The following is a 25,409-nucleotide window of genomic DNA, read 5'->3' as shown; positions in this document are numbered from 1 at the left end:
AGCCTCATTGTCGCTCCATTTCTCCTCCCAAGGCCGAGGAAGACAGACAAAAATAAAGATACTGCTGCTACTGACAGTTGGGCTCTCCTTGAGCCAACTAATAACCCTAAGGATTTATGGGGTTCTGATGACAAAAACCCTCCTTCGGCTGGCACTGCTCTTACAGCTTGAAGTTTTATATATTTTTTATATATATGTTTTTTGATGAATAGTTGGTCTTCAGCCTTAGACCATATGAACTCACGGGATGATCTTGTATCCCTGATTTTTTTTTGTGAATATGTATCTTTAAAGTTTTATTTAATGGAAAAGGTTTATTCATCAAAAAAAAAAAAAAAAAAAACCCTCATATTAATACATGTGGAATTTCTCTTTTCTCGTGAGTTTAGCTGATGGTAACCTTACAAAAAAAGGGGAATATCTTTCTACGTTTCATCGTTAACTTCTGCCTTAAGTTTTTGCTTTTCCACAGTGCTCAATTTCCATTTAATGTGGGAGTTTTCTTTCGTTTTCTATGTTATGGCTTTTTAGTGGGATTTTGGAAGTGTATTATTGTATAATTGCTGAAAAGTGGTCATGGTCACCCACGTTTCACTTTTCTCACACGGTAAATAGGAAAATGATTGTCATCGAATAAATAATAGTAGGTAAGTAACACGTGTCTGCGAAAGGAGAGGGAAAAGCGAAGTGTGTAGCGGGTTTCGAACTTGCAACCAGGAACTCGCAGTGAAGCTTCTTATCACTCCCTTTAATTCCCAATCTAAAGGGGTTCAGAAGTTTCCGCCATAGCTCTTTTACTCTGTGAACACCTCGATTTCATGTATAAGTACTTTAAAGGTATTTGCGTCCTTTCTCTCAGGTAGATGGAAAACTAACAGAAGATGAAGGATCGCTGGCATCAAAATTGCTTTTAGGATTAATTTTGAGGAATTATAGCAGCAATTGGCTATACAAAGGTACTTTTCTCTACGATTTGTACCCCGAAAACTTTTGATTATTTCATCCGCTAAAATTATGTGGCATCCATAGCAAATATAATTATGAGGTTCGATTTGTTTGAAATAGCATTTGAAAAGTCATTTGTCGACATTTTTAGGGAGGGATTATACTATTTGCTTTTGTTTCGAAACCTGATATACCTATAACTCAGCCCTGATCAGGTTTTATTTGTTTAAAATAGCATTTGAAAAAAACTGTGGCCTATAGCTTCTTACATATTTTCTTCTTGTTTCTGCTCAAAATTTGATCTGCTATACAAAACTCATTATTTGATCCGCTCAAAAATTTATAGCATCCATTTCAAATGTCCAAATTTTTTTGTTTGAAATAGCATTTGAAAAGAATTGTGTCTGCATTTTCAGTGATCGTACTTCATTATACGTCATTGTCTTTTTGCTTTGGTTTCTGAACCTGACCCATGGCCATGAGAATGATCCGAAACTGAAAGCAGCTTTTTCTTCCAACAAGTTTATCATCTATTTTAAAAAAATTCTACCAAGGTAAAAACAGTATAATGAACTTTATTTTATTTTCCCATCTAATTGAAATTTCTCGTATAACGTATAATTATATAACATTTAGCGCCGATAGTAATCTCGTACGAACTAGATAAATGCTGCTTTATCCCTGGTCGGAAATAATTATTATTTTACTTTCATGTCGAATTTTATTTTATTTTTCTCGAAAAGAGGCTGCTGAGACCTGGAATTTGACATCGCCCTGCCTGTTATATTGTTTTTTTAATGACGGCTAAACTGGTTTCAAAAAAATTTAATTGTCAAACAATCAATTTTTTTGTTTTATAATAATTTAAGAGATCATGTTAAATTTAAATATTCTATAAATTAGAAAATATTAGTATTATTTATTAATATGTTTTAGTAATATATTTTAGTAATATATGTAAAATTTTGAATAAGTTAAAATAATAAATAAGTACTATATATAAAAATCTAAGTATTAAAGATATTTTTAAAATTTATGTCTTTAAAAATAAGTTTTTAAAACTTATTATATTTTATTTCAACAAGATTTTAAATTAATATAAATACACATTCATCAGGGAAGAGCCTATAACACATCGCTAAATTGCGAACCTCTTATCGGGGAGGTCTTGGGTTCGAATCTACTTGCGATTAACACATAATAATAATTAATCTTACTAATAATAAATAACCTAGGTTTTGTTTGTTTACCTATCAAAAATAAAAAATAATTAAAATTAAAATAAAAAATAAAAAATTATAATATAAAATAATATATATTTATCATAGATATATATTATACATATTATAAAATCACATTTATGTGTAATATTAAATATAATACTAACTTACTTACAATAATAGTTTACTAAAAATTTTACTTGTCATATATGGTTCAAAAGTGTAAAAACAACCAGTAATCAAATTTGAGGCCTGCTCCTACCGAAGTAAATTAAATATTAGGAATTATATCTATATTTTATTAAATTAAATATAAGATTTTTGATTAATGTGAACAATATCTTGATTTTGTTTTAACTTTTGATAAATAATACTTTTATTTTGTTATTTTTTAAGATAAATTATTTCAATGATTTAAAATTAATTAATTAATTAAAATTTCAAAGGAAATTTTTAAATAATATACATTTTTAATATTTTGGTAGGTGTTTTGTTTTAGTTCTTTCGTGAATATAAATATCACAATACTATATTAAATAATGTGATATGCTTTGCACTCTTAGGGGAGGGGTGTGTCTTTCGTGAATATAAATATCACAATACTATATTAAATGATGTGATATGCTTTGCACTCTTAGGGGAGGGGTGTGTCTTGCACTGAGCAAGTGGTGGACTTTGAAGGACCCTCGACAATAAATTATACTTACACTTTTTATTTATTTATGAACTTTATATGATTGAAATGTAGTCTATAATTTTTTAATAATTATATAGTATTTAGATTTTAAATAAATGTTAATGTAAGAAATATGAGTTTAAAAGTTTATTTTTAAGATAAGTTTTTAAAATAATTTTTTAATTTATTAATTAACAAGAGCTCTTTGGTCCTTGCCTTTTGGGGTCATAGTGGGGTTGTATGTTTTAGTAATTGTTTGAAAATGATTTTGCGCTTAAAATTTTGTGTTTCTATAAGAATCAAATGATATTTTACTATATTTTTGAATGATGTACTCTTCTACAATCTTTAAGTTTAAAACAATATTATGTAATTATAAAAAGTTCTCAAATCTTTCAAATGATGTAGGGATTAGGAATTATTTTAATGAAGATAACATAACATTATTTTAATAAAGATAACATAACTATTAATTTGCCGTCAACTTATGGGGCTTAAAATTAATTCTTCCCAGCACATAATCTTCGATTCGACCCTCAATTCATGATTTTTATGATCAAGATAGATTTTAAACAAATTTTGAGTATAAAAAAGAAGAGGTAAATTGTTTCAATAGTTAAATCATTTACTAAATGGTAAAAAGTATAGAACACATGAAATGTATAAATAGATAGAATAAAAATAATATAAATAAATAAATAAATAATAAGAATACTTGAACAAACAATTCAAAAATATTCATAAAACAATAAACAATTTACAATACATAATTTAATAAACAATATAAAAATAAAATACATATCTAAAATTTCTTTTTAATCAAAATCAAACTATAAAAATAAAATACTTCTTAATATTTTTAATGTCTATTATTTGGAATAGTATAATAAAATTCTTTAAGCTTAAAATAATGTAGAAATAAACCAAACCCATAATAAAAAATAGATATTAAAAGCATAAGCTATGCAAACTATACAATTAGTTTTATATTTTTATATCATGGACCAATAAAAATCTACGTTTTTGCCCTCGTTTCCATCATTTTTTTTTGTTGGAGAATGGACGGGCATGGAGGTCCGACTTTCAACCTTTAGATCAGGCTCGTAACCAAGGTGCAGTGGAGAGGAACTGAACGTGCGTCAGGCAACGTTTGGGCAGTAATATCAGCAACAAATGTTTGGCTGGCTATGGTGGTGTGAGGTCGCCGCCTCATTATATTTGCACAAGCAGACAAATAGTAGCCATTTAATTAGTTTGTTCTTATCCAATTTCCTTTAACACTAATTTGACACATTGCAGAAGTTTGTATAAAATATCAAACAAATTCTAACAAGAATATCTTTTCAATTTTTCTAAATTTTACTATTCCTGAAAAATAGGATTTATGCCTAGGAAAATGAACTTTGACCAATCAAAAAATAGAATTTTCCTTCTAATAAATGATTTAAAAAATATACAGCTCAAAACTTTGAAAATATGACCTTGCTTGTTTAAAAAAGAAATACTAGAGGGTCAAACAAAAACATTAGTTCCCTACCTTATATAAGGCTGGGACTAACAATTAAATTAGATTAATTTTTTAAAGCAAATTTCTATATAATATGGGTTTTTAATGTACAGTTAGGTGTTTTATTCTAACTCTCTCATGAATATATATTAGAGGGTTAGTTTTAAGGCAAAGTAAGCATGGTGCCATCAATTTTTTTATTTAGGATTTTTATTTGGACAATAATGATATTGCTTTTAATTACTATGCACACATGATAATCAAAATTTCAAAAGTTTATACAATATCATTGTTAGAATATTTTCTTAGATTAAATTGATTTTCACAATTTTGTTTGACACAAATTTGCATTCTTATGTTTACTCTTTATATTATAATATTTGTTATGGCGGGGAGAGTGTGTGTGTGTGTGTGTGTGTGTGTGTGTGTGTGTCTATATATATATATATATATATATATATATATATATATATATATTTGTTTGGTGTAATTCAATAGCAAAAAAAATTGTTTTGTTTTGTTGGTGTTAGGTTGTGTTTCCTTAAGTAGGATTTGATAGTGTTTTTCTATATTTATGACGATACTTATAATTTTCCTCATTTGTGAGTATTTTCTATACACCTTTAAAATAATATCAAACTTTTACAACTACAGATTTTGTCTTTAGTTAAAGTTTCGAAAACATAAAACATTCTGTAAAATACATCAATCAAAACACCCTACAATGTAGTCCTCCTCATTCTAAAATTGATAGTTTATGCAAATAATTATTTTTTAAAGTTTGATATAATATTTTGTGTAAAGTATCTCCTTTGAAATTATGCTCAAAGACTAGGTAAATATGACCTAGGTTTTGCATAGAATTCAGCATGGTATCATCTAAAGTTTTGCCAAAGGTTTTCATTTTCTTTTATGAAGTATCGATGTTGAAGATTTTCTTAAGAAATTTTCTTTTCTTCATTGTTGGTTCTTTTACCATTGGTTAGAGATTTTGTTATTTCATACAAGAAAGTCTTTGTACCTGTGTGGATGGAATTTCCTAGATTACCCTTGTCATGCCAAATTTATTTTATTAATTTAAAAAAAATAAAAATTCATATGCATCAATCCAAAAGAAAAGTCATGTTTTGGCTTGACCCCAAAAGAAGATATAATTTGAAGTTGAACTCTTCAAGGATCTAAAGTAGATAGTTGATACAAAATTTGGCCTAGGGAAGCACACCCCTTGAAATTTATTAATGCATGTTATTTTATTCAATCATATGAGCATGAGTGTTGACTATCATTTGGCCTCTAATTGTCATAAGCTTACCTCTTGACGATTCAATAAAAGCCTTTGTTCAACAAAAATGAGGGATGAACAGTATAAGTTGATGATTTTAGTCATAAATCTAAGAGCATACTAATGATGGAGCCCCACCAAAGCCCTCTATTGCCATTAGTAACCAACCTCTAAAAGATTAAGGTGAGGTTTCCTAAACTTAAGAAATGAGGAAATGTATTATCTTCTCCATAGGGAATTATTTCATAGGTTGAATATGCTAAAAAATTTCTCAAGTACTCATAAATATCCATTTTTTCATCTTAAGAAGGAAACATTTCTCAATACACTTTCACATGCTCAATATTTAGCATTGATCGTTCATCCCACTCAAGAAATTATAGCTTCCTTAGCCTTATAAAAAAAAAGTATTTTATCTTTAGAGGATTTTGAAATTGAAGATATATCTTGAGGAACATGCTCATGAATCTTAAGTATTAAAATAGTTTAGGTATGATAAAACTCCTAGATATTGGAAAAAGATTATTAGGTTTAGAAATTCTCAATTTGCATGAGGTTAAGTTTTTTAGTTTATATCTTAAATTTCATTCCACATTATTTGGCTAAGTTTTGCATCATGCTTAGAAACCATGAAACAAATTGGGATGGTTTTGTCACGTTTCTCTCCCCTATGGGGCATCAATGCCTAGTTTTCCTAGGATATAACACCCCCACTAACCATATGATAAGGGTTGTATTCAATATTAATAATCATTTCTTTTAATTATGAACATTTATACCTTCTATGATATTATTGATCAGTCCACCTTCTTAGAATGAATTGTGGATTGAATTATTGTCACAACTTGGGTCTTGCATAAGGATTTCAAATATGATTGAGATTACTAATGGGAATATGTAACAAGATGATGTGCAAAAAAGTGGACACCATGAAAAAAGTCAAAACTACACATAATGCAATCGCGTTATGTGTACTTTTCATCAAATTTCAAAATGGAGTTTGGCTTGTTAATGAGCCAAGAATATAAAATTTTAAAAAAATGATCTAAGCCATAACATGATCACATTTCAAATGCAATCACGTTATGCTTAATAGAACGTGATCATGTTATGAAGAACTAGAAACATTGCATCTAGTTCTCCATAATCCCATTGGGGTATGTAAAATCTAAAGCAATGAGAGAGACTGAGAAAGATGGAGAGAGAGGGGGGAAGGAGATGCAAGGGAGGAGTGAGAGATAAAGGTGGATAGAGAGAGAGTGGGGGAATGATAGAGTTTATATTTCTCTATGGATTAATCCACAACACTTGTCACTTTTTCTATTTGAAATTTTTTTTCTCAGTACATGTGCATTGAAGACCTTCTATTACTACTTGAGCTACTAGTAGATGTTGAGTACTCATCATCATCATTTGACATAGTCTCACATACATATCTTACTTTTCTCCTTTGCCACTTTCCCATTCCTAGCTCTTCAGGTCCTTATTTGTAACTTCTATTATGGGTCCAAGAATCTCTTCCCACACTTTCCCATTAACTAGGTGGGCTTGTCTCTTAATCCTGAGTAGTTAGTTAATAGTTTCATTCTTAACAGAGTTCATAACTATATTCTCCATAGCTAGTTTTCCTCTTGATCTCTACAATATTTTTTGCTCAACAAAACGTTTTGCAATCAATTGATATACAATAACAATTTTCTGTTGGCCAATCCTTTAATCTTATGATTGAGCCTCTAGATCCACAAAAGGGTTGAAATCTAGGCTTGGTGGAAGAATTGTATTATATCCATTTAATGTGCTCTAAGGGGTTGTAATACCCCTCAAAACACACTTGATGGTTGTAACATGTCCCAAGGAGTCATATGGGGTCATTAGGGGCTACATAATGTCTCTTTTGAGAAGTTCTCAGACCCCTTAGGGCTCCTTCTAACACATTATAGCCATCAAGTTTGTCTTAAGGGGTACAAGGAGGGAGAGAGAGAGAGAGAGAGAGAGAGAGAGAGAGAGAGAGAGAGAGAGAGAGAGAGAGAGAGAGAGAGAGAGAGAACCTTAATAAAAAGTAATTGTATAATTTGGATAGCAAGGATCACCCTACTTCATAAATTAAGAAGGAAAACATAATCTTAGATATCTCACCTTAATTGATGTCATTGGTTTTGAATCTTTCTTCCAACTAGACCTCTTTGTCCTTTTATAGTACCTACATGAAAATAGAAATCTAAAGTTTAGTGATAAGCTCTATAGACAACTTAAAAAAGCAGGTGCATTGAAACACAACTTAACATGATCTTATAAAAAGGTACAGGAGAGATGACAACAAATAAAGCATTCCAATTGTTAAAAACCATATCAAACCCAACTTGATTTAAAGATGCTATTTGTATAATTAATTTGATATCTCTGTCCATCTCTACTAGTTTGTTCTTTTTCTTGCTCTTGCCACTCTGAAGAATTTTGTGAATTAGGATTCAATGGTTGTACATAAGCTTCTTGAGAAATCCAAAAGAAATATTTATTTCATGAAAACAACAGTATTTACAACAAACTGACACTAATGAAAAAACTACATAGAAGTCATATAACTACATACTTAAATCCAAATACTCATACAAACATTTGTTACATTAGAAACAAGATCATGTATACACGTGACAAAATGATTGCGACATACAAAATTAAGTGTATTGTATAGGATAATGATGGTTGCATTTCTATGCCCTCCAAATCTAGTGGTGGTGGCATATTGAAAGACTCTGATTATCCTTGAGATTGTGGAGACTAGGAAGACCTAGTTAACATTCACCTTGGTTTCACTTAACACATGATATATCTAAAACTTTTGATGAATATTGCACCTGCAACTACTAGACTGTCATGGAAAACTTGTGATGAAGCTGGCACCTGCAACTACTTGACTGTCGTGGAAAACTTGTGATGAAGATGACACTTGTAACTACTAGACTTTCATAGAAAACTTGTGATGAAGATGACACTTGCAACTACTAGACTACAATGAAAAACTTGTGATGAAGTTGGCACCTGCAACTGCTAGACTGTCATGGAAAACTTGTGATGAAGATGACACTTCAACTACTAGAATGTCATGGAAAACTTGTGATGAAGCTGACACTTCAAACTAGTAGACTATCATGGAAGACTTGTGATGAATATGACACCTGCAACTATAAGACTATCATGGAAAACTTGTGATGAAGTTGGCACCTGTAACTACTAGACTGTCATGGAAAACTTGTGATGACTATGACACCTGCAACTGCTAAACTGTCATGGAAAAATTGTGATGAAACTAGCACCTGCAACTACTAGAGTTTGATAGAAAAGTTATGATGGAGTTGACAGTTGCAACTACTAGACTTTCATGGAAAACTTGTGATGAAACTGACACCTACAACTACTAGACTTTCACGAAAAACTTGTGATGAAGCTAACACCTACAACTACTAGACTGTCACGGAAAACTCGTGATGAAGATGATCGTTGCAATTACTAGACTTTCATGGAAAATTTGTGATGAAGCTGACCCTTGGCTCAATTTTAGACCATTCTTCCTCCTATTCAACATACACACAAAAAACCGATCACCGAATTTTCCTACATGATAAAAATCAAAGAGAAAGTTGACTAAAATGAATTGACATACTTCAAAGCTTTCACAAGTAGTCTCTGTCATTTCTTCACAAGATGGTTTATTTTCTGGTTCAACAATAAGAATCTATATCCTGACTTTACATTGTACTGTTTCATTGAAAATAGGTCTACCTTGTAAGGGTCACTATTTGAATGAAAAACAAACTAAATGTTTCCAGGGTCCACAACTTGAGTTCCAGAAGCTAAACTTTCCTTGATTGAATTGGCATTTGAATCTTTGTATAAAACCCACTGTGCATTGTCCCTTCACCACACCCCTTTTGTGGTGGGCTTTGAGAAGTATTTGGTAATACACATGTTTTCCTTACAACATTTTTTTGATTACTCTCACAATATTCTAAACCAAATGATGAAGCGATTGAAAAATGTGATGGTTCTAATGTATCCCATGCATGACCGATTCAAAGCATCAAACTCAGGATTTAGACATTTTTTAGTGTGCCCTATCTGATCCAATCATTTATTTGGTGAAATCAATCTATTTTTGGGGTAGTTTCTTCTTTATTTGGTCCTAAGTAGACCTATTAGGCCTCTGAACAGTTGAAGTTACTTTTACACATATATAATGCGATTACATTATTTTTAGTATATTTTTACTAAGCATAATGCGATCACATTATGTCTAGTATGAAAATTTCACTCTCACTAAGCATAATGCAACCACATTTTGTTATCAAAAAAGCACGATCATGTTTAAACCAGGCAATAATCCTGTTAAACCACCTAAAGACTTGGGTTGATGTTTTCCCTCCATTTCCATTGCTTCAGACTTTTTTTTCATCTTCTAAGGTCAATTCTCTTCTTTGACTTCATCATGTTTGTAAATGGTGGAGTGGGTATCTCTAAAATTACCACCATCATCTCACGTGTTTTCTTACGTTTATAATCATATAAATTTTATAATTTTTGTACAAGATTAGCATTGTGAAGTTAATTTTTCTATATCAATGTTTTGACAGTCCTCTCAAACATATGTCTACCATTTTTTTAATAATTTCTGATCTACTTAACCAAATGAAAAATAAATTGCATATTATTGTCTACCATTTTTTTAATAACTTCTGATCTACTTAACCAAATGAAAAATAAATTGCATATTATTATTCTACACTTGATTCTATACATTTTTAAAAAAAGTGTTAATTTTAGATTATTTTGATGCAAGTTATGCACAACACACAAAGATGTACCAAACTTTAGGATGAGGTCACTACAAAAATTCATAGGAAAAAAAAACTACTTATTAAAATATTATGAAAAAATACACAACTTCTAGATCTCACTCTTACCTATCATCCTACCAAAGGGTTTTTCAAAATACTAAATATAACTATATATTTTGTGGAGCGCACAAAAAGAACTATGTTATATATTTTAGAAAAAAATAGGAACAATTTTTTGTGTGTGCAACGTTTGACCCTCATAATATTATCCGTTTTAAAAAAACCTTAGTAAAATCTAGAAACTTCTCAAAACGTCTCTTCGAATCCATGCCTAGAAATGCTCAAACATGGTTTCCCTTGCATTAAATGCTCCAGCTCATCAATCCTTATCTTCAACAGCCTTTACATATTTAAAAAATTCAACTATGTCGGCCAAGAATCTCAATTCCTACACAAAATAATAAATGCTAACACTCGACCAAAACTATGTACCTCAGCCTCGGTCATCACCAAATAACTCAATCATCACTAACTACCCTGCTTGGCTTATATTGCCTTCGCTCGGTCCAACTTTTCTCGTACTTCTTCTTTACTGGCACTCGGTCGACGCTATATTTTTTTGACTTCTATTGTTCATTCGGTCAACACTAGCACAACTCAGCTTCAACTATAAGTTCCTTAATGTTTTGCTTTGAAAATCTGTTTATCCTATGTATTTGTTCCTTCATTGATAATCTCTTTTAGGCTTCAACACAACTATCTCCTTCACTTAGTGTTATGATTGAACAATACATTATCTTGTCAAGGTCCATTTGATCATGTGCCTATTGTAATTCCACATAACTCAACCTTTCCAATAGGTCTTCTTGTTATCTTTTCTTTTCTGTTGGTGTAATCAAATATTCACTAATTACACTTACTTAAGCTTACTTAGGATAATGCATTTCATAGTAGTTTGTGATTGAGACACTTGGGAGTTTGCACCTCAATTAAACACACGGTGTAGGAGAATTCCACTCTAGGTGCTCATAGTTGTTATCTCATTCCACCTTTAGTGCACATATCACATTATCATCCTCATCATCACACATACTTCATTGCATAATGGAGGATGATCCACCTTTCGTGGACATGTGATTACACCTTGTGTGAGTGATAGCTTATCTTCTCCTTATCATTGTCTCTTATCGCCTCTCCTATATAAGGAGGCCTATTATGTACATTTCAAATCAATCCATTGGATGTCAATCAAGTCCATTATCAATAATAGCTTTCTTGCATCTTCATGCAATTGTCTTGCCATTCTCTTGTGGAAGTTATCTTGGTCTGTCATTTGATCCTGGGGGTGTTGTAGAGTCACCTAAAACTCTAACATAGTATTAGAGCTCTCATGGTGTGAAGACCTCTTCTCAAGAAGTGCAATCTTGGCTTGACTTATTGTTGGTGCAGCATTAACAATTTGGACATTGTAATTTGGAGGAGATTTTGGGAGTCCTATTTTGTTACCTTCTATTACAGGGAAAAATTGGAGGTTGTTGGTGCTGATCAGAGGTTGGCATCATATAGAGAAGGTCCAAAAACCCCTAAATCGAATTTTGTTTCATCCAAATCGGACATCTGATGCCAAATCTAGAGTCATTTGATTTTGAAGGTGCGGTGATGACGATTTAGAAAAAATAATTTCAAAGGCGATTTTCAAATAGTGATATCTCCCTCATACGAACTCCTTTTTTCGAGCAATTTTTTTTTGTTTTGGAGTAGAATTTCACAATCTACATAGCGGTGCAGGTGATTTTAGATCGCTATCTCTAAATTTTTCTAAAAATCTAAAATCCCATTTTCTGCAACTTTCAAGGCTCTATTTGGGCACATTTAGTAACATTTTCAGGTGCAATTTTTTTGAAAGTGCATGATTTTTCCTTTACTTTCCAGATTTGTAATAAGATTTCAATGAATTGGAGTGGGCATATCACTTTCAGAAATAGGTCTTCTTTGGCAATATTTGCACTTGGTGAATACTTGGATTGCAATTTTCTTAATTGAATCAGTAATTTGAAGGAGTTATTAGTTGATTTCAGTCATTATTTGATTCATTATGGATTTTTCAAAAGTTCCATTTCTCACTCCATATAACTATCACGAATGGAAACAAGCAGTTTCTAATTAGTTGATGAGTATTGGATTGCTTAGAATGATTCTTGGATAGGATCTAGAACCAACTACAGGTGTTGCAGAAAGAAGGAAATGGTTTGATAGAAGGGATAAAGTACTTGGCTCTCTTAGATCTACCATCTCCAATGATTTGTTATATCATATTGCATCCTGCACACATCCTCATGATGCCTGGCCAACATTGGAAGGAATCTTTGGTAATCCTAATAGAATAAGAAAATTCAAATTGGAGAATGAGCTTATAGGTCTAAGTCCATGTGATTTTGATAATATTCAAGACTTTTTAGTTCCATTAGATTGGAGCTTTCTAATTGTGGCATTACTAAAGATGATGAGCAATTGATATTATCTATTCTTTCCAAGCTAGGCCCTGAATATTCAATCTTTGTTTCCGCATTCTATGCTACTATAGATGCTCTTGGTAGTGCATACAAAATGGCTTCTCTTGATGAATTTGTAGCTCAGCTCGTAAGGGAACAAGCAAAGTTAGCACACATGGGTCAATTGAAGCTTTTAAAGCATCAAGCATTGGTTGCAAACGACTCCTCTCCAAAGGCTCCCAAAGAAAAGGGAAACAAACAACACAAGGATCCTAAGCAACATGAAAAAGGTGATGACTCTCCTTCACAACATAATATCGAATCCAAGTCCTCTTCAAGAGAGGAATCATCTAGAAGAAAGAGAGATAAATGTGCTTATTGCAAAAAGTTAGGACATGATGAACATACATGTTTCTATAAGAAGATTGATGAGCTTACTCACATTCTTCAAAAGAACAATATCCAGTTTCCCTCATTAGTGTCTTCTCCTTCTCAATATCAAGCAACTGCTACATTTACATCATCATCTAGAGGCAAAGGACAAGCACTCATTGCTTCCGCACATCCTCAGCAAGGTAAATGGCTTCTTGATTTAGGTGTATCACATCGTATGACATCTTCTATGGATATGTTTTCTTCTATTGAGCCTTGTACTTCACCTATATTGATGGGTAATAATACATATAAGAAGGTTTGTGGGAAAGGTTCTATTCTTATGGAAGAGGGTACATTTAATGATGTTCTTTGTGTACCATCCTTGACCACTAATATCCTTTCCATTTACCAAATTACTCATGGGGCACAAGGTAAAATTGTTGAGTTCACTCCTGATTATGTCTATATTAGGGACATGGAGACTAGAGATGTCATAGCTATGGGAGTTGTTGATCATACATCACGTTTGTATTCTTTTGCACATTTTGTTGATAATGATGATGATATTCATGATGTACCTAACCCTTTATCAAGGGTGAATAATTCATGTGAGGAGAACATTGGACACTTGAATCATTTTGTTCTTGAGACAAGTATTGAACTTCCTACTCCACCTCCTACTTCTTCAGACATGAGCTGTACTATTCAGCAGGATGATCTTTATGCTTCAGATCTTGCAGTGTGGGATGAATTCCTGGATTCTCTTTCAAACGAGTCTCATAATGCAAATTTGGTTAATACATCTGAGGAGGTCTCTCTTTGAGATACTTCTTCACCTTTTTTGGAAATTGGATTTCCCAATTCTTCATGTTCTCTTGGTTTTTCATATCTCATAGGTCAGCTTGATGGTGTGACAGAATCTTTGAGCTTGGAGACACCTATTCAGTCTTTAGCGATACATACATGGAGACCTTCTTCCTCCTTCCTCACTTTTTACATGAAGTGGCTTCTTCATCATTTGGTGTATTTATCTCTTCCTAAGGGGAAACATGTTTCTTGTAGGCATTGGATTATATTTTGCTTGCAGGTACTCTTCATCTACATTGGAGCTTCTTCATTATAGTGGGGGATATCATGTCTTCTTATTTCCTTCCTATGGGGGGATCATTCTTTGTATATATATGATGTATGCAATTTTTGGGGGGTCTTGAGTACTCCATCTATCCATGCATCTTGTTTTCATCTCTCTTTTTGGAGGAGGGTTTTTCCCGTGAGGTTTTCTCTCTTTCTCCACTTTATGAGAGATTATATTTTATGTATTGCTTTGCATATTGTACATGGGTCCCTAAAATGGCCTACTAGTTGGGACCCATTTTGCATTGTGAGATTAAGTGCATTCCCCTAAGTTGCACTTAAAGGGGGGTGTTGGTGTAATTAAATATTCACTAATTACACTTACTTAAGCTTACTTAAGATAATGCATTTCATAGTAGTTTTTGATTGAGACACTTGGGAGTTTGCACCTCAATTAAACACATGGTGTAAGAGAATTCCACTCTAGGTGGTCATAGTTGTTATCTCATTCCACCTTTAGTGCACATATCACATTATCATCCTCATCATCACACATACTTCATTGCATAATGGAGGATGATCCACCTTTCGTGGACATGTGATTCCACCTTGTGTGGTGATAGCTTATCTTCTCCTTATCATTGTCTCTTATCGCCTCTCCTATATAAGGAGGCCTATTATGTACATTTCAAATCAATCCATTGGATGTCAATCAAGTCCATTATCAATAATAGCATTCTTGCATCTTCATGCAATTGTCTTGCCATTCTCTTGTGGAAGTTATCTTGGTCTTTCATTTGATCCTAGGGGTGTTGTAGAGTCACCTAAAACTCTTAACATTTTCAAATCCTCTTCATCAATCATCTTGATATAGTACTCTGCTCAAGGAGCAATTGTCTCATCAATAAGGTATGACATCAATTACAACATAACAATTGTTCCAATTATAGTTTCCAATAATATGTTATCCGCACTTAAAGGTATATTTAGGATCCTATCTTGATGCTATATCTATGTTCGTAAAAAGATATGCAATTAAGAGAGAGTTTATGGAAAGCGGGTACTAGTAAATTGATTATATCTTTTGACATAGATGAAATTTGGTTTAGCATGTTTAGAGTGGTCAGAGACATATTGAGGAATGCTATGGTTGAGGTGGCAAAATCAGATATTCAGTTCAAGTCGACATATTGAAGACTCGTCATAGTATTATTTCATGCGAGACGACTATTGTAAAAATAATTTAACTGTCATGTAATATTTATTGTAATATCTTAAGAATTTTCTATATAATTATTCTAAATTGAGAAAGCCTCAAGCCTGACTCAATACTTATTTTAGGACTTGGTATAAAGAAAAGACCTTTTCCTTGTGGTAAAGTGTGAAGTTTATGATTCTGATCAGTGATATTGTTGTGCAAACTTGAATACAAATTTAGCTAAATCAGAGCAAAGATTAATGTGGATTTATGTACTATGAGCTTCAAAGGAACTATATTGGAAATGGAGTTGTTGTATAGTCAGTTTGTAAGTCTTGGATATTCTTATCCGGAAGATTATCTAGTGATCACTATTTCTGAAGCTATTTGGATAGTGGGTTCAATGGTCCTCCTTTCAACTCCTAATGGGGTTGGCACAACTCCTAACAAAGTTAGAATCTTCTAACACGGATTCAAATTCTCATAACAAGGACTCATATGTACTAATTGTATTTCATTGGCTCCTAATAGAGTCTATCCTTTCACAAGGAAGTTTAATATTAGTACATCATCTTGTGGGCATCATTCCCACTGAGGTTTTCCCTTTGATCAATGGTTTCCCTAGTTAACATATCTGGTGTTATTGTTCATGGTTATCTTTCTATGGTTGTTGCATCTATTGTTTACATGTTTTAGAATTAATAATGATATTGAGAGTTATTTTAAGCATATAATTGATTCACGCCTCTCTCTTAGTTATCTTGGTGGACTTTACTTTCTAACAAGTGCAGTGTCAATCGAGCAATTTCAATGTCAATCGAGTCTAATGTTGAGTGAGCAAGATGTAATGTTAACCGAGCATGAAAAGGAAAAATAGTTTCAAAATTTTTTTATTCTAAGACCAACATTTGATGAAAATAAAGATTATTCAAGAAGTTTCAAAGATAAGGATGAAGTTTGTTATGATACCAAGGACTGGAGAAATTGAAAGAAGATCTAATGGAGGAGATTTATCAATTCAAAATAGAGCAAGAAGTTCAAAGTATATTTTCTGAGCATCTAGATTCAATGAACACGAACCTGATAAAGATCTAACAATGTGATTAAGCGAAAAAGCCTGGAAGATTCTAGAGGAACGATAAAAGTTTTCTATTTAAAGGATGAAAACAATCTTTATTATTGTTGATTGAGTTGATTGTTTCTGATTAAGTTGATGTTGAAGAAGTAAGGAGAATTGATTAGAATCACATTATGAAGATCAATCAAATGAAGTATTAAGCAAATGTGTGAATCGGCCAATAAGGAATCAAACATAGATTGAGTGACTCAAAGATCTAAACAAGCAAGGTAATGCTAAACATAATAGATCATTTCAATGTTACTTTCTAATTATTGTAGTAGATAAATCTCTTTACAAAGTGGACCTAAAAATCTTTGAAAATCCTATACGGTGACATTCTTTAGAAGTTTCAAAGAATGAACAAAGTCTTGTTGATCTTTGGCAAAAATCCTTTGACAAGGTCACATTAACAATATGCATGTAACCTTTAACAAGGTTGGCTCCTAACAAAGCTTACTTCAGAAGAGTGAAAATTTTGGGTTGTCGGTTCCCATGTGGTTTTCCCTTTATAGGTTTTTTACTTTAAATACTTGTGACAGTTTGTGTGGATGCTTCTGATGTTGCAAGTTTATTTCATGTTTATTAATTATTCCTGCAACTTAGTATAAGCTGGGAGATAACTCAGATACTCGGTATACTAAGTTGATAGTTTATTACAAAGTTTATAATAGTTTATATTTTGATATTGGATCTGGTTACCAAGTTAGTGATCAGAAAGATTAAAGTGTTTAAGTTGGTGATAATTTATTTTTAAAGGCTTGTAGGATAACTAGTTATAATTGATTCACCCCCCTCTCAATTATGTAACATTTCTTACAAGAGAATATGAACTCCTAGACCCCACACGAGGGGCTCAACCATCCTACATTCCTTTGTTAATTGATATGTGTGAAAAGAGTGACTAACAAAGTCACAAAATTTAAGTCCAACAACATGACTAATCCCAACCTAAAATAAGTCTCAGTGCACCCTCAATACCCACCAAAGAAATTAACTTTCATCCAAGTGCCATAGACAAAAAATCTAGGCAGGAACAAACACTAATAAAGAAACAACAATGCCTAACAAAAACAAACCAGAATATGGTCAGACCAACTACAAAACCAATTGTGAAAAGGCCCCCTAAACCTCAAGAGGAAAAAATGACATCCTTGCCAAACAAGCCAAAAATAACATCACTAAATATATATATTTTTTAAATTAGAATTTATTAGAGAAACTATATAAAATGTTTTATCAAATTGTTAAAAAAGTAATTTTTTAAATAGCGTACTCCAAGGGCCATTGTTGTATTTCTCTTATTTGTTTCTTTAGAACTTAATATCTCACATGGTAGACATAATTGTTGTGATGTGGAACCTAATCAAACTCAGAGGATTATTCGGCGCAGTTTTCCCCCAGATTATTTATACGGGGGTTTGGGGGTAGTGCCCCCAAGATAGGGTCAAGGGGCAGCGCCCTTGTGGGGTCCTGGGGCAATACCCCTGGTGTGCTTCCTATCGCAGTATAGGGTGGGGTTGCGGGGGTTTTCGGGGGTAGTGCCCCCGAAGCCAAAAATGTCCTTATATTGTAAAAGGCGTCAGCTGCTATTTTTCCTATTGGACGAGTTATTCCAGCCCTAATTTTGTAAGCGGCAAAAGCTTGTATAAAAATGCTTAGGGTTAGGGAATTCATGATATAATGTGTGATGCAAAAATTGCTTCTTGCGGTGGTATTGAGCTACAAGGGATTACAGATTGTAATCAAGTTGTAATCACTGGATCATAATAATATTGGACTTGCTATTGGTGGACGTAGCCTAGGGATTGGGTGAACCACGTTAAGTCTTGGTGTCTTGTGTTCTCTTATGTGCGATTTATTATTGTCTGATATTGGTTATATTTGCATGTAACTGTTATTTTTGTTTGAGGTTAATCCTAACAATAATATCTCCCATTATGTTATTATTTCATTTATTGGAGATATGCAATTCGAGTCGACATATTGAAGACTCGTCATAGTATTATTTCATGCGAGACGACTATTGTAAAAATAATTTAACTGTCATGTAATGTTTATTATAATATCTTAAGAATTTTGTATATAATTATTCTAAATTGAGAAAGCCTCAAGCGTGACTCAATACTTATTTTAGGACTTGGTATAAAGAAAAGACCTTTTCCTTGCGGTAAAGTGTGAAGTGTATGATTTTGATCAGTGAGATTGTTGTGCGAACTTGAATACAAATTTAGCTAAATTAGAGCAAAGACTAATGTGGATTTATGCACTATGAGCTGCACAAGAACTATATTGGAAATGGAGTTGTTGTTTATTCAGTTTGTAAGTCTTGGATATGTTTATCTGAAAGATTATCTAGTGATCACTGTTTCTGAGGCTATTTAGATAGTGGGTTCAATGGTCCTCCTTTCAACTCCTAACGGGGTTGACACAACTTCTAACAAAGTTAGAATCTTCTAACACAGATTCAAATTCTCATAACAAGGACTCATATGTACTAATTATATTTTGTTGGCTCCTAATAGAGTCTATCCTTTCACAAGGAACTTTAATATTAGTACATCATCTTGTGGGCATCATTCCCACTGAGGTTTTCCCTTTGATCAATGGTTTCCCTAGTTAACATATCTGGTGTTATTGCTCATGGTTATCTTTCTATGGTTGTTGCATCTATTGTTTACATGTTTCAAAATTAATAATGATATTGAGAGTTATTTTAAGCATATAATTGATTCACGCCCCTCTCTTAGTTATCTTGGTGGACTTTACTTTCTAACAAGTGCAGTGTCAACCGAGCAATTTTAGTGTCAACCGAGTCTAATGTTGAGCGAGCAAGATGTAATGTTAACCGAGCATGAAAAGGAAAAATAGTTTCAAAAAAAAATTATTCTAAGACCAACATTTGATGAAAATAAAGATTATTCAAGAAGTTTTGAAGATAAGGATGAATTTTGTTATGATACCAAGGACTGGAGAAATTGAAAGAAGATCTAATGGAGGATTATTCGGCGCAGTTTCCTGCCAGCTTATTTATACAGGGGTTTGGGGGTAGCGCCCCCAAGACAGGGTCAAGGGGCAGCGCCATTGTGGGGTCCTAGGGCAATGCCCCTAGTGCGCTCCCTGTCGCAGTATAGGGTGGGGTTGTGGGGGTTTTTGTAATGATCCCATCTTTTGGCCTTCACGTTCTCCAAAGTCTAAGTGAAGGATAAGAAAAAATTAAATTAATTTCTTATAAAGTCATTAAATAAATTAAAATTAAAAGGTGGCTTTATATTTAATTAATTTAATTAATTATTGTATAACAAAGGAGATGCGTCTAGAGTGTGTATTAATTATTAGAAAGGTGGAAGCCTCTAGAAGCACAATTAATTATTGCAAGAGAGGAGTTTCTAGAGAGTGCATTAATTATAGGAAGGGGGAAGCTTCTAGCACTTGCAATTAATTAATGTTTTAGTTCTTTCTAGAAGGGTGAAGGAATAGGATAAATAGGGGTGAGAGTCTCATTGTTTAGCATGAGATTATTGTATCGAACGATTATGACTTACATTTGATAATAGCTTGGATGTGTGAATCGCACTCTTTTTTGGCAATAGGGGACGTTCATTCTCTGTTGTAACATTCTAGACGCCATTCCCTTAGGGTTTGGCCTTTGGAATACATCTCTTTGTACTTGATTGCAACATTTTTAGAATTAATATAATTTCTGCAGTTGGTTCAGCTTTTGGGCATTCTTGGGTGGCCATTACAGTGGTATCAGAGCTATACGTCCTGCCATCCTGTGGAGATCATATTGATAGCTGGATAAAGATGTATATTAGTCCAGATCAAGATGTGATGTTCAGACAGTTATTGGGTACATTAGAGAAGAGGCAACGTATGCAACAGGAGCAGAATAGGCGAATGGATATGATGTTGGAGCTTATGGCTAGACAGATGGGCATCAACATTGATGATTTGTACGTTGCTCCAGAGCAGAAGGTAGTCAAATTCTCAGGTGGGATCGAGACACGTATAGAGCCAGCCAGCTATGATGTTGGTGATGTGGGCATTTCGGCAGAGTTAGTAGAGACATGCATACAAAGTCAGGAGACCACATATGAAACCTTGTCAGGGGATGATGACGTAGCAATAGTGGAATTAGGAGAATGCGAGGATACTATCATATCAACAGCCACTTCTATGTCAGTTGAAGCATCCAATGAGGAGTTTAATGGTATAAATGCAGTGGTTGATGTATTTTCTAATGAAGCCACACATGTTAATGATTATGAGTTTTCATCAACTACAAATTCAGTTCAATTTTCTGTTGCAGCAGTTAATGTTGTTCCTATGTCCATATATTTCAATGCGGCAACACCTATTGTTGATACAGTTAGCATGAGTACATATGGTTCACCTACAACTACATCTTTTTCAATGCATGATGGTGATAATATGCATTCCAGTCCAATATATATTATGTGGATGGATAAAGGGAAGAAAACGTTTCATAGATCTTCTACGGAGTTGCCTTATGATGACATTCTGACTTCATTAGCACAAGTTTTGAATGCTAGGCTACAGGGGTTGGTCCTGATGATGCGGGTTTGCAGTTGGTTTAACTTCCATATGGATATCACATATTGGGATCCAGGTGGAGGTTGGAGTCCATTATGTTACTTAATTGCTTGAGGACAAGCAATTTCAAGGAGGGCGGATTTGTAATGATCCCATCTTTTGGCCTTCACGTTCTCCAAAGTCTAAGTGGAGGATAAGAAAAAATTAAATTAATTTCTTATAAAGTCATTAAATAAATTAAAATTAAAAAGTGGCTTTATATTTAATTAATTTAATTAATTATTGTATTACAAAGGAGATGCGTCTAGAGTGTGTATTAATTATTAGAAAGGTGGAAGCCTCTAGAAGCACAATTAATTATTGCAAGAGAGGAGTTTCTAGAGAGTGCATTAATTATTGGAAGGGGGAAGCTTCTAGCACTTGCAATTAATTAATGTTTTAGTTCTTTCTAGAAGGGTGAAGGAATAGGATAAATAGGGGTGAGAGTCTCATTGTTTAGCATGGGATTATTGTATCGAATGATTATGACTTACATTTGATAACAGCTTGGATGTGTGAATCGCACTCTTTTTTGGCAATAGGGAACGTTCATTCTCTGTTGCAACATTCTAGACGTCATTCCCTTAGGGTTTGGCCTTTGGAATACAGCTCTTTGTACTTGATTGCAGCATTTTTAGAATTAATATAATTTCAGCAGTTGGTTCAGCTTTTGGGCATTCCTGGGTGTCCATTACAGTTTTCGGGAGTAGTGCCCCCAAAGCCAAAAATGTCCTTATATTGTAAAAGACGTTGGCTGCTATTTTTCCTATTGGACGACTTATTCTAGCCCTAATTTTGTAAGCGGCAAAAGCTTGTATAAAAATGCTTAGGGTTAGGGATTTCATGATATAATGTGTGATGCAAAAATTGCTTCTTGCGGCAATATTGAGCTACAAGGGATTACAGATTGTAATCAAGTTGTAATCACTAGATCATAATAATATTGGACTTGCTGTTGGTGGATGTAGCTCAGGGATTGGGTGAACCACGTTAAATCTTGGTGTCTTGTGTTCTCTTATGTGCGATCTATTATTGTCTGATATTGGTTATATTTGCATGTAACTGTTATTTCTATTTGAGGTTAATTCTAACAATAATATCTCACATTATGTTATTATTTCATTTATTGGAGATAAAGTGTCTATGAAATAGATTTTACTTCCTCTTCCTCCATCTAATTTTAATATTATGTATGATATGTGTGTATATATAGACACACGCACCACACACACGTGTAGAAAATTAAATTAGCACATTGGTTACTGTGATAATAATATTTTGCCTTTTTTTTTTGTTGTATCTTTATCCTTTATTTTCTTTGATAGTTGAGACAAAATTAGAAACAATCACTAGACTACAATTTGATTTCATGCTACAAGAATCTACATAATCATTTATAAAAGTTCTTTACAATGTCTTGTAATTGCAATCCTTAAAAAAAATCCTGATGGTGAGCTGGTCCCGCTAGGTGTGACATATGTATAATACAAAGACCTTTTTGACAACAAATCGATTATAACATTCTTCAAGGATTTTGTTTTTTCTAGAAATGCAGCAAGGATTCTAGTCAATAATGGTGGAATATACTTAGAATTTTCTTAGATCAAAATATTAAAATGTTGATATTTTCACAAAGTCATTATCAAACGATTTTTTTTAATAACAAAGATAAAATTTTAGCATCATGGAACTATGGCTCTACTCATACCTTGATTGTAAGTAATAGGGGTAGTGTGAGAATATCTGATTCTACCTTTTTGTTTTTAAATTTACCATATTATTTTTTATGTCAAAATTTTGAAAATTTAATCTCTTATGAATTGTGAATATACTTTCGTCTTGGAAGAAAAATATGTTTTTGATTACGATAAAAGAAGGTTTTGAAGGGACCTGAAATCCTTTAACAAAATGAGATAATAAAGATATCAATATGCAACAAGTAGAGGTGAGAGGTAAAATATGCCCTAAAAAATGCTATCCTTAAGAATATCTAGAAAAAGGAGCCTAAAACTAGAAAAAAGATAGCAACATCTTCCTATAACTTCTTAGGGAGGCTCAACATCTTCCTCCCCATAATCTATGTCATCCTCCTCTTCAGTTTCATTATTTGTCTCGCCCACACTAGTATCATCATCCTTTGACACCATGATAAGATTGGAGGGAGCAAGAAGAGGTTTATAGTGGTAAAAATCAAAACAAACAAACCCTCATGAAGAATGGTTTTTTCATAGGGTTCTTCTTGGGCTATTTAAAGATGGATTTAAGGGAAGACCACAAGTAAAAAGGAAGGGAGACCTTCTCACTATGACAAAAATGATTCAACAAAACAAAATGATATCTGAAAAATTTGTAATATAAACATCAAGAGTTAAATAATCCATTAACATTGAGTACCTGGTTCTATATCGACTTAATCTTGAATTGGTCGAAGTAGCTGATTTTCTTCTCCCTATGCTCTGATTTCTCCTACTCTTCCACTATTTTTGGAAACCTCTAGATAGTTCTGAATGTTTCCAGTCCTGATAAATCTTTAACCTTTTTGTTGAAAGGTCAGCGATGTCATCTATCACATTCTCATTAATCGACACCTTCCAAATAACACAATGTTACCATCTTTCCAGCCCCTATCAAAGTGCTCTATGATTTTTGGATCCTAGTTGTGGAGTCACTCTAGGTAAGCTGTAAGACCACCATTCTTCAAAATGTTCCACATTTTATGTTTTGTCTTTGAGATTTTCACAATTAATAGGTTCAACTCTCCTCTAATCTCCTCCTATGTCTATGACAGAGTTCTGAAACATACCCAACTTGCATACACAGTCTAGTGGAAGAAAAACTTCAAAGACATGGTAAGAAATATCCAAGATCTGTGTGGCGCTTTATTGATAAATTATGACTATGAGTGTTATACACATGAACCGTAACTTCAAAAATAGTACCCCACCAAGTAATGATGCGACCTTTCTTTTCAAATTTAATTCCATTGTTTAAGGTAAATCCACTTCCACTATCGTCATCCTATCATGAAGTAAGAGCATGTTGATCTCTGCCTCCAACATGTCGTGACCTTGTCATATGTTGAGAATAGATTGAAGAAGCTAATCAAAGAGGGAGATTGTTGAGATCAGATTAAAGAAGATCATTTTTGAGGGAGATTGTTGAGAGATACAAAGTATGATCAATATGTATGTTTCAATCATTGTTTTGTCATTGATGTCAAACCTACTAATTGCTGGTAAGACAACTACTTATATGATTTAAATACTGTCGCTTAGTTGATTGATGAAGAGGATTTGATCAAAAGATGTGACAATAGCACCTGGAGGAAAGGTTGAGTTATGATTATGTAAAAGAGTACAAGAATCAGTTAAGACAATGATAACATGATGTACTGATAATCTAGTTAAGGTTACAAAGGCTGGTTACACTAAGAAAGTATAGAATAATAAGTTACACAAAGTTTGTCTGCAAAGCTTGACCAAGTGGATGGTAAGTGTCGAGCAAAGTCAAGCCGTGTAGAAAATCAATTGGAGCCGGGTAAAAATTTATTCTAGTGTTTGTCAAGTAGAATAGTGGATGCCGAGTAAAGTTTAGTTGATGCCAAGCACTAGTAAACTTTAGTTTGTGCTAAGTGATTTTACAGAGGATGTCAAGCAACGCAATATGTGCTGAGCATCAGAAGCCAGATAATGCCGAGTGGCTGCATTATTTAAAAGATTGTAAATTCGATGGATCTGAGCCAAAAAGTTTGTTTTCTTGGATTGTGTGAACCAGGTGAAGATAACGTTGATGCCCTGGTGGCACAAAATTCAAGGTAAATTGTTTTTGGGTGAATTCAAAGATGATTCAAAGAGAAGTTTTTAGAAGAGATATAGAATGTGGGGTAGATTTATTATATCCTACCTAATCCATCCTAACCCTAAATTAGACAATGGAGAATGAGCAGCAAAAGATCTTAATTTTCTATTTATAGGAATGGCTGGTCAGAAGCAAAGGTTGTCATGTGTGAGAACCTAAGGAAGACAAGGAATCAGGGGTTTTGCTTCATCAAGTGACCTAAGAGAAGAGATTGCATTGGCATGTTAAGCAAGAAGG

General features: G+C 33.1%; 1 protein-coding gene across 3 annotated transcripts in view; it reads left to right on the top strand.

Moving 5' to 3' along the window:
* The first annotated feature begins 556 nt into the window (after positions 1-556).
* LOC149534503 (uncharacterized) overlaps positions 557-25,409 on the top strand; it is a 47,883-nt gene continuing 23,030 nt past the window's right edge. For 2 of the 3 annotated variants that reach the window (XM_089805564.1, XM_089805563.1), the window contains exon 1: positions 557-956. The gene's annotated coding sequence lies outside the window, so the exon portion shown is untranslated. The remainder of the gene's footprint in view (positions 957-25,409) is intronic. The other variant, XM_089805565.1, reaches the window with a different exon arrangement.

This window comes from Cupressus sempervirens, chromosome 10 (genome assembly GCF_028749045.1).
Source record: "Cupressus sempervirens isolate cs-2001-9-10 chromosome 10, ASM2874904v1, whole genome shotgun sequence".
NCBI lineage: Eukaryota > Viridiplantae > Streptophyta > Pinopsida > Cupressales > Cupressaceae > Cupressus > Cupressus sempervirens.
The sequence above is the reverse complement of the archived record's forward strand: the minus strand, read 5'-3'. Positions and strand labels throughout refer to the sequence as shown.